A 7,523-nucleotide genomic window follows, 5' to 3' on the forward strand; every position below is an offset into this window, starting at 1 on the left:
ATCGCCAGAGCCCAGCAGGTCGAGACTGCAGTGGCCGGGAGCGGCCACTGCACTCCAGTCTGGGCGACAGGGTAAGACTCCAACTCAAAAATAAAATGAAATAATAAATAAATCTAGGACTTCATACAATGGCTTTGCTGAAAGTGTAGGTCCATGGGGGACACCCCACAAGCCCCAGAATCTTCCTATGAGCAGCCCCTGCCACAGGTCAGAGTCGGGGCACCCAGCCATCTCCTAAGCCAGTCTCTCCTGTCCCATGATGCACCTCTTCCTGCTCTCCACCCCATAGCCAAGTCCCCGTTGAGCTCCCCGGCTCTGACCCTGAGAACCCCCACTGCCTCCCAGACCCCCTGAGGTCCTGGGCCTGGTCTCCTGGCCCTGCCAGTTTCCCTTGTTTCCTCCGCACCCTGGGGTTTGCTCCGGCTTCCTGAGCCTAGAATCTCCCTCCCCTCCCCTCCTTACTCCTCCTCACCCCGCCTCACCCCCCTCATCCCATGACTCACTTGCTTTTAGTCAAGTCTCTGCTCAAATCTCACCCCCTCCAGACTGGCTTGCAAGGGGCCCGTCTACACAGCCTGCACCCCTGCCACCATCGCGTTCCCACAACGGCGTGTTCCTTGCCCTTCTGAGCACCAAGGCTGTCTGGAATGTTATTACATGTTTTCTTTTTTATGACCATCCCACACATCAAGCCTCCCGACAGCGGGGAGCCAGTCTGTCCCATTCAACTCTGCGTTCCCAGCACAGAGGAGGCATTTAACACAAGGCCCATGAATGAGTCGAGGGACGGGCGGGTGTGCAGACGCTTCCTCACAGGCAAGAGACTGCCAGCTGAGCACCAACAGAGCGTTCGAGGCTGCTGTGCACCGGCCTCCCCTGCAGCATGGCTGGCGCCAGGGAAGGCGTGAACCAGTGCTGACCCGCCAGGCCGCACAGGAGGACGACACTCCGTGGTCTTGGCCAGGAACATCCTCAGACGCGCCTGTGGACTTTGCAAGTACACGCGCGCCTGGGGCCATCCCTGGAAGATGTGGTCCGGGACGCCTCGGTGGGAACAGGATAGCCACAATTTCAGAAGCTGCATGGGAGGTTTCTGGTCCTTCCCACGGTGGCAAAGGGTGTCCTCGCTCCACACCCTGGGTAGGGTGTTTGTGCCTACGTCCGGTGGTTTAGTTTCTTTCACTAATCTAGGGAGAGAGTGAGGTTTCTTGGAAACTTAGAAAATGAAAATTTTTTTTTTTTTTGGAGAGTGTCTCACTCTGTCACCCAGGTTGGAGTGCAGTCGTGAGATCATAGCTCACTAGAGCCTCAAAGTTCTGGATTCAAGCGATCCTCCGGCCTCAGCCTCCCAAGTAGTTGGGTCTACAGGTGTGCACAACCATACCCAGCTATTCTTTTATGTTTTGTAGAGACAGAATCTTGCTATGTTGCCCAGGCTGGTCCAAACTCCTTGTCTCAAGAGATCCTCCCGCTTCCAATCCAAAGCTCTCCAATCCAAAGCCTCAAATCCAAAGCTCTGGGATTACAGGCACGAGTCACCACACCCAGCTAGAAATTCATTTTTTGATGAGTGTTTTGTGTCACAGCAAATTAATCTTTCTCTGGCTTCTAAAAGAAACTGCCAGCTCTGAGACTTGTGTTGGCATGGAATTCCATAACAACTTTAGACTGTCAGCTGTTTCTATGCATGTTGGCCTTATGTCCATGATCAGAATGTAATATCCTGGAGGCAGAACCTGACTGCAGCAGATATCTGAGTCTTATACTGCGAGATGTTTTAGACGAAATAAGTGTTCAATAAACTCTTGCTAAATATATACTTTTTTTTTTTAGTTGGAGTCTCACTCTGTCGCCCATGCTGGAGCACAGTGGCACACTCACAGGGATCCCAGGGTCAGCCCACTGGGCCCAGGCAATCCTTCCACCTCAGCCTTCCAAGTAACCGGAACTACAGGCGCGCACTCCCATGCCTGGTGAATTTTTTAATTTATTGTAGAGATGAGTTCTCACCAAGTTGCCCAGGCTGTTCTCAAACCCGTGGGCTCGGGCAATCCCTTCACCTCGGCCTCCCAAAGTGCTGGAATTACAGGCTTATGCCACCGCACCCAGACTAATTTTTTTTTTAAGTCATGGTCTCACTCTGTTGCCCAGGCTGGAATGCAATGGCACAATCATGGCTCACCACCACCTCGACCTCTGGGGCTCAGGCGATTCTCCAGCCTCAGCCTCCCAAGTTGCTGGGACTATAGGCATGCACCACCACACCCGGCTAACGATTTTATTTTTTGTAGAGACATGGTCTCACTATGTTGCCCAGGCTGATCTTGAACTTCTAGGCTCAAGCAATCTGCCCAATGTACTGGGATTACAGGCGTGAGCCATTATGCCCAGCCTGAATATATAGCTTTTTAAAAAACAAATAAATAGGCCGGGCTCAGTGGCTCAGCCTATAATCCCGCACTTTTGGGAGGCTGAGGTGAGTGGATTGCCTGAGCCTGCGGGTTCGAGGCCCACCCGGGGAACTCGGCGAGACCTCATCTCTACAGTAAATCAAAAAATCAGCCAGGTGTGGTAGCACGCGCCTGTAGTTCCAGCTACTTGGAAGGCTGAGGAGGAAGAATCGCCGGAGCCCAGCTGGTCGAGACTGCGGTGGCCGGGAGCGGCCACTGCACTCCAGTCTGGGCGACAGAGTGAGACTCCAACTCAAAAAAAAAATAAAAATAAAAAACAAATAAATAAATAAGACATTTAAGCTACACAGGGATTTCAGACGTGCAACCCTGACCGAGAATCCTGCATATTTCCTCTGTGCCAAGGACGGTGCTAAGATATATGGATATAGATACACTCCCTTACTGTCTGCAATAACCCCGAAGCAGGTACTATGATCCTTTCCATCTGATGGATGCAGAAACAGGCCCAGAGAGGTTGAGTGACTTACCCAAAGTCACACAGCTATTGAGGATGGCACTGGGACGGGACCTCACAAACTCTCACTGGGGCCCAATGCTTCCTGTCTGAGGCACTATTGTACTCGTACAAGCACAACAATCGATTATCCACACCACCACGGACTACACACAGGAGTTTTTACTGAAGACAAGGGTTGCTGGAGGCAAGGAGGTCAGAACTGCAAGGAACAACAGCTGGAAACAAAGTCAGGACAGAAACACGCCAAGGCGGGCAGGCGCCAGAGGAGAACCCAGCAACTTGGAGCCTTCTCCCCACACCTCAACAGCTCTCAAGCGCAGCAGACTTTGACACCATCCAAAAATCAGAAGCCTTGAGTCATGAAAACAAAAGCTCCATGGTGCACCATCACCTCTACTTAAGCATGTTTCCCACAACTTTTAAAACATCTTGTGTCTAAAACAGATAGTTTCACAGTCACAAAAAAAACAAAATCACATCCTTTGCAGCAATGTGGATGTGGCTGGAGGTCATTGTTCTAAGAAAATTAGCACAAAAACAGAAAACCAAATACCGCATGGTCTCACTCATAAGTGGGAGTCAGACACTGGGCACACATGGGCACGAAGATGGGGAGAGACACTGGGGACCCCGAAATGGGGAGGAAGAAGGGTTAAAAAGTCACCACTGGGTACCACGCTCACTGCTTGGGTAGCGGGCTGCATTGAAGCCCAGACCTCACCAATGTGCAACACACCTGTGTCACAAACGTGGACCCCCCCGAATCTAAAATACAAAGGTTATGCAGTAATGTTACAGGGAGACCCAACAAAAATGATGAAAATACATTCGCAGAAACAAAGAACTGAGTACTGCATGTTCTCACTCATAAGAGCAATTACCATAATACTATAAAAATAAGGGATTGGCAGGAATGGGAAACTGCCGGGGGGCAGGGTAGGGGCACACTTCATCAATAAGGGTACCTGATCCGAAATCAGGTGAAGTGGGGATCAAAGTGAGGCCCAAACTTTACCTACACAATGACCATTTGTATACCTAACCCTGAATTGTACCCCACATCTTTAAAATTAAAAAATAAGGAAAATACATTTGCAACAAAAAGCATAAAATGGATAAAGTTGCATTACACAAAGGGAAAAGGTTCAGGCACCTAGAAAATCCACATACGTGTCACACCTCCTAACAACACCAGACACATTCAGTGTCACGTTTCACAAATATTCAGCTTCAGTAAAAAAATCTAATTGAATTAGGGGGCTAACCATAGTAGCCTCCTTACTAAGAAAACTCCCAGCTTATTCAAAATATTTTGTTAGCTGGGCACAGGGCTCACGCCTGTAATCTCAGCACTTTGGGAGGCTGAGGTAAGAGGACTGCCTGAACCCACCAGTTCGAAACCAGCCTGGGCAACATGGCAAGACCTCATCTCTACAATAAATCAAAGAAAATTAGCCAGGCCTGGTGGCGCAAGTTTGTGTGGTTCCAGATACTTGGAAGGCTGAGGCAAAAGAATTGCCTGAGTACAGTGGGTCGAGAGCATGCCACTGCCTTCTAGCCTGGGCAACAGAGTAAGACTCCAACTCAAAAAAATAAAATAAAATAATAAATAAATAAAAATAAAATATTTTGTTTATTCCAATTCTTCTGGAGACTGCTTAGTACATAAATTAGAATTTTCTTTCCACTTTATTTTAGGTCGGGTATGGTGGATCACACCTGTAACCCTAGCACTTTGGGAGGCCAAGGCAGGAGGATTCCTTGAGCCCAGGAGTTTTACATCAGCCTGGACAACATAGCAAACCTCATCTCTACAAAAAAAAATTTTTAAATAAAAAAATCAGCATGTGGTGGCATGCAACTGTAGTCCCAGTCAATCAGGAGCTGAGGCAGAAGGACTGCCATAGCCCAGGAGGTCGAGACTATGGTGAACTGCGATTGTGCCACTGCCCTCCGGCCTGGGTAACAGCGTGAGACCCCGACTCAAAAAACAAAACAAAACAAAAACCTTCTACAAGGAGAAGTGGAAGTCGGGCTCGGTGGCTCAGCCTATAATCCCACACCTTTGGGAGGCTGAGATGAGTGGACTGCCCGAACCCACAGGCTCGAGACCCGCTTGGGCAACTTGGTGAGACCTCATCTCTACAATAAATAAAAAAATCAGCCAGGGGTGGGAGCATGCGCCTGTAGTTCCAGCTACTTGGAAGGCTGAGGCGGAAGGATCGCAGCCGGAGCCCAGCAGGTCGAGGCTGCGGTGGCCGGGAGCGGCCACTGCACTCCAGTCTGGGTGACAGAGCAAGACTCCAACTCAAAAGAAAAAAATAAAAGGAGAAGTGGGAAGAGAGTCTAGCCACAGTTCCATCACTGACTTTCCAAGTGACTCGAGCTAGTTAATGCCAGATGTCCCATAAACCATGACCACACACTGGCCTCTCCCCTCCTCAGCAAAAACAAAGTCAACAGAAGTCTTAATTTATGTCAAAAGGTGCCAAGATACTGAAAATCCTACACTGTGGTTTCTGCTTCCTTGGGAGCCTCTGCAAACATGTGGCACTGCATGTGTGTACCATCTGGGACTTAACTGCCAAGACTCACTTGCGACATAGAGGGCCACTCTGTCATTCTCCCTGTGTCTCAGCAGGTTTTCGGCATAGTTGAGGCGACTGCCTTTGAACCATTCGGGGATGTCTGCGATTCCTTTCGATGTGTCCACAACCTGCAGAGAACGATGGCAAACCGACACACACACACATGAGACGCCACAGGTAAAGAAAGGCAATTCTGCTAATTCATAGGCCCATAGCATCATTACCTCACTTGACACACTGAACTCTGAACTGGTCTAAAGGCTTTAAACAGAAAATAGAAATTAACGTCAAAGGAGCCGGGTACAGTGGCTCACGCCCATAATCCCAGAACTTTGGGAGGTCAAGGCAGGAGGACTGCTTGAGCTCAGGAGTTTGAGACCACCTGGGCAACATAACAAGAGCTTGTCTCTACAAAAAAGTCAAAAACTTAGCTGGGCATGGTGGCGCACTCCTGTAGTCCCAGCTACTCGGGAGGCTAAGGCAGAAGGATAGCCTGAGCATAGGAGGTCAAGGCTGTGTTGAGCTGTGATCATGACACTACACTTCAGCCTGGGTGACAGAAAGAGACCCCAACTCAAAAAAAAAAAAACAGAAATGAATGTCAAGGGAAAACAACCATCCCCAGTAATCACTCTTTCAACAAACATTTATGAACCACCTACGTCATGAAAGATGCTGGCACTGACACCTGCCCAACATGTCAGGCTCTGACCAGACACATGAAACCTGGTGAGCAGCCTTGAGAACCATCTGCCCTCCCCCACCATTTCCTGGGAGTTTGACTCTGCTTCCTTCCTTAGGGTCCTGGAACCTTGATTTTTATTCTCTAAGTACTAACAGATCAGCCTTTCAGAATGGTTTGCTCCAAAAAGACAATTAGTTGTACTTTGAATAATAGGAACCTTTCTCCAGATGTTTACTGACTCACAGTATGAGGAGTTGCAAGGTTCTCTAAATCTAGGCTAAAAGAAGAAATAAATCACTGAGAGCTTAAAAAGATGACAACAGAGCCGGGCTCGGTGGCTCAGCCTGTAATCCCGCGTTTTGAGAGGCCGAGGTGAGTGGATTGCCTGAGCCCGCAGGTTCGAGACCCGCCTGGGCAACTTGGCGAGACCTCATCTCTACAATAAATCAAAAAATTAGCTGGGCATGGTAGCACGCGCCTGTAGTTCCAGCTGCTTAGAAGGCTGAGGTGGAAGGATTGCCGGAGCCCAGCAGGTCAAGGCTGTGGTGGCCGGGAGCGGCCACTGAACTCCAGTCTGGGCGACAGAGTGAGATCCAACTCAAAAAAAAAAAAAAACCCTACTACCGAGGAATGCCTAAGTTCCCAGGACAGGCATAGGGTCCACATGGGAGACAGCTCTGTTTGCAGGGCCTCAGCAGGGCCCAGATAATTCAGTGCCAGTCCTCTGGGGCACTGACTTCCTCCCATCTGCGTGAGAGTGTAAAAGAGGGTGTGGTTCAGCATCCCCCCAGCCAACACTTCACTCTGCAACGACCACAAGAGCGCGAACGCAGGGGTGAAGCCCTCCTCACCTCATCATATGCGCGAGAGAAGACGATTCCGCTGAAACTCCAGAACTCAGCCCAGAAGTCTGAATACGACTCAACAGACCAGTGGTATAAGTCATCGTAACTCTCTAAAAAGAAAATAAATTGGCACAGGGCTCAGATAAACTTCAGACGGGAAGTCTGGGTGCTCATTCACACCCGAGGAATCACCGGGACGCCCAAGCAAGCCCAGTATCTGATGGGAATTGACCTGGGGAGAAGGGGGCTTAATTTTTACTGAAGCAAACCCATCCCTGCCAGTCCCCAAAAGGAACAAAAGCGCCAAGGTAGAGAGTTGATATCTTTTTTTTTTTTTGAGTTGGGGTCTCACTGTTGTTTTAATAAAGTAGCATCATCATGGCTCACTGCAGCCTCAGCCTCCTGGGCTCCAGTGATCCTCTCACCTTAGCCTCCCAAGAAGCTGGGACTACAGTTGTGTGCCACCACACCTGG

The 7,523-nt window shown here is 49.4% G+C and overlaps 1 protein-coding gene across 3 annotated transcripts in view; it reads right to left on the reverse strand.

Moving 5' to 3' along the window:
* Window positions 1-7,153, reverse strand: part of AACS (acetoacetyl-CoA synthetase) — a 62,796-nt gene extending 55,643 nt beyond the window's left edge. For all 3 annotated transcript variants that reach the window (XM_021708168.1, XM_021708169.1, XM_021708167.1), the window contains exons 1-2: window positions 7,056-7,153; window positions 5,527-5,647 (exon numbers count right to left, since the gene is read on the reverse strand). The gene's annotated coding sequence lies outside the window, so the exon portion shown is untranslated. The remainder of the gene's footprint in view (window positions 1-5,526; window positions 5,648-7,055) is intronic.
* Window positions 7,154-7,523: the final 370 nt, after the last annotated feature.

This window comes from Carlito syrichta, unplaced genomic scaffold (assembly GCF_000164805.1).
Source record: "Carlito syrichta isolate Samal-C Ts95f unplaced genomic scaffold, Tarsius_syrichta-2.0.1 Scaffold131698, whole genome shotgun sequence".
Lineage (NCBI taxonomy): Eukaryota > Metazoa > Chordata > Mammalia > Primates > Tarsiidae > Carlito > Carlito syrichta.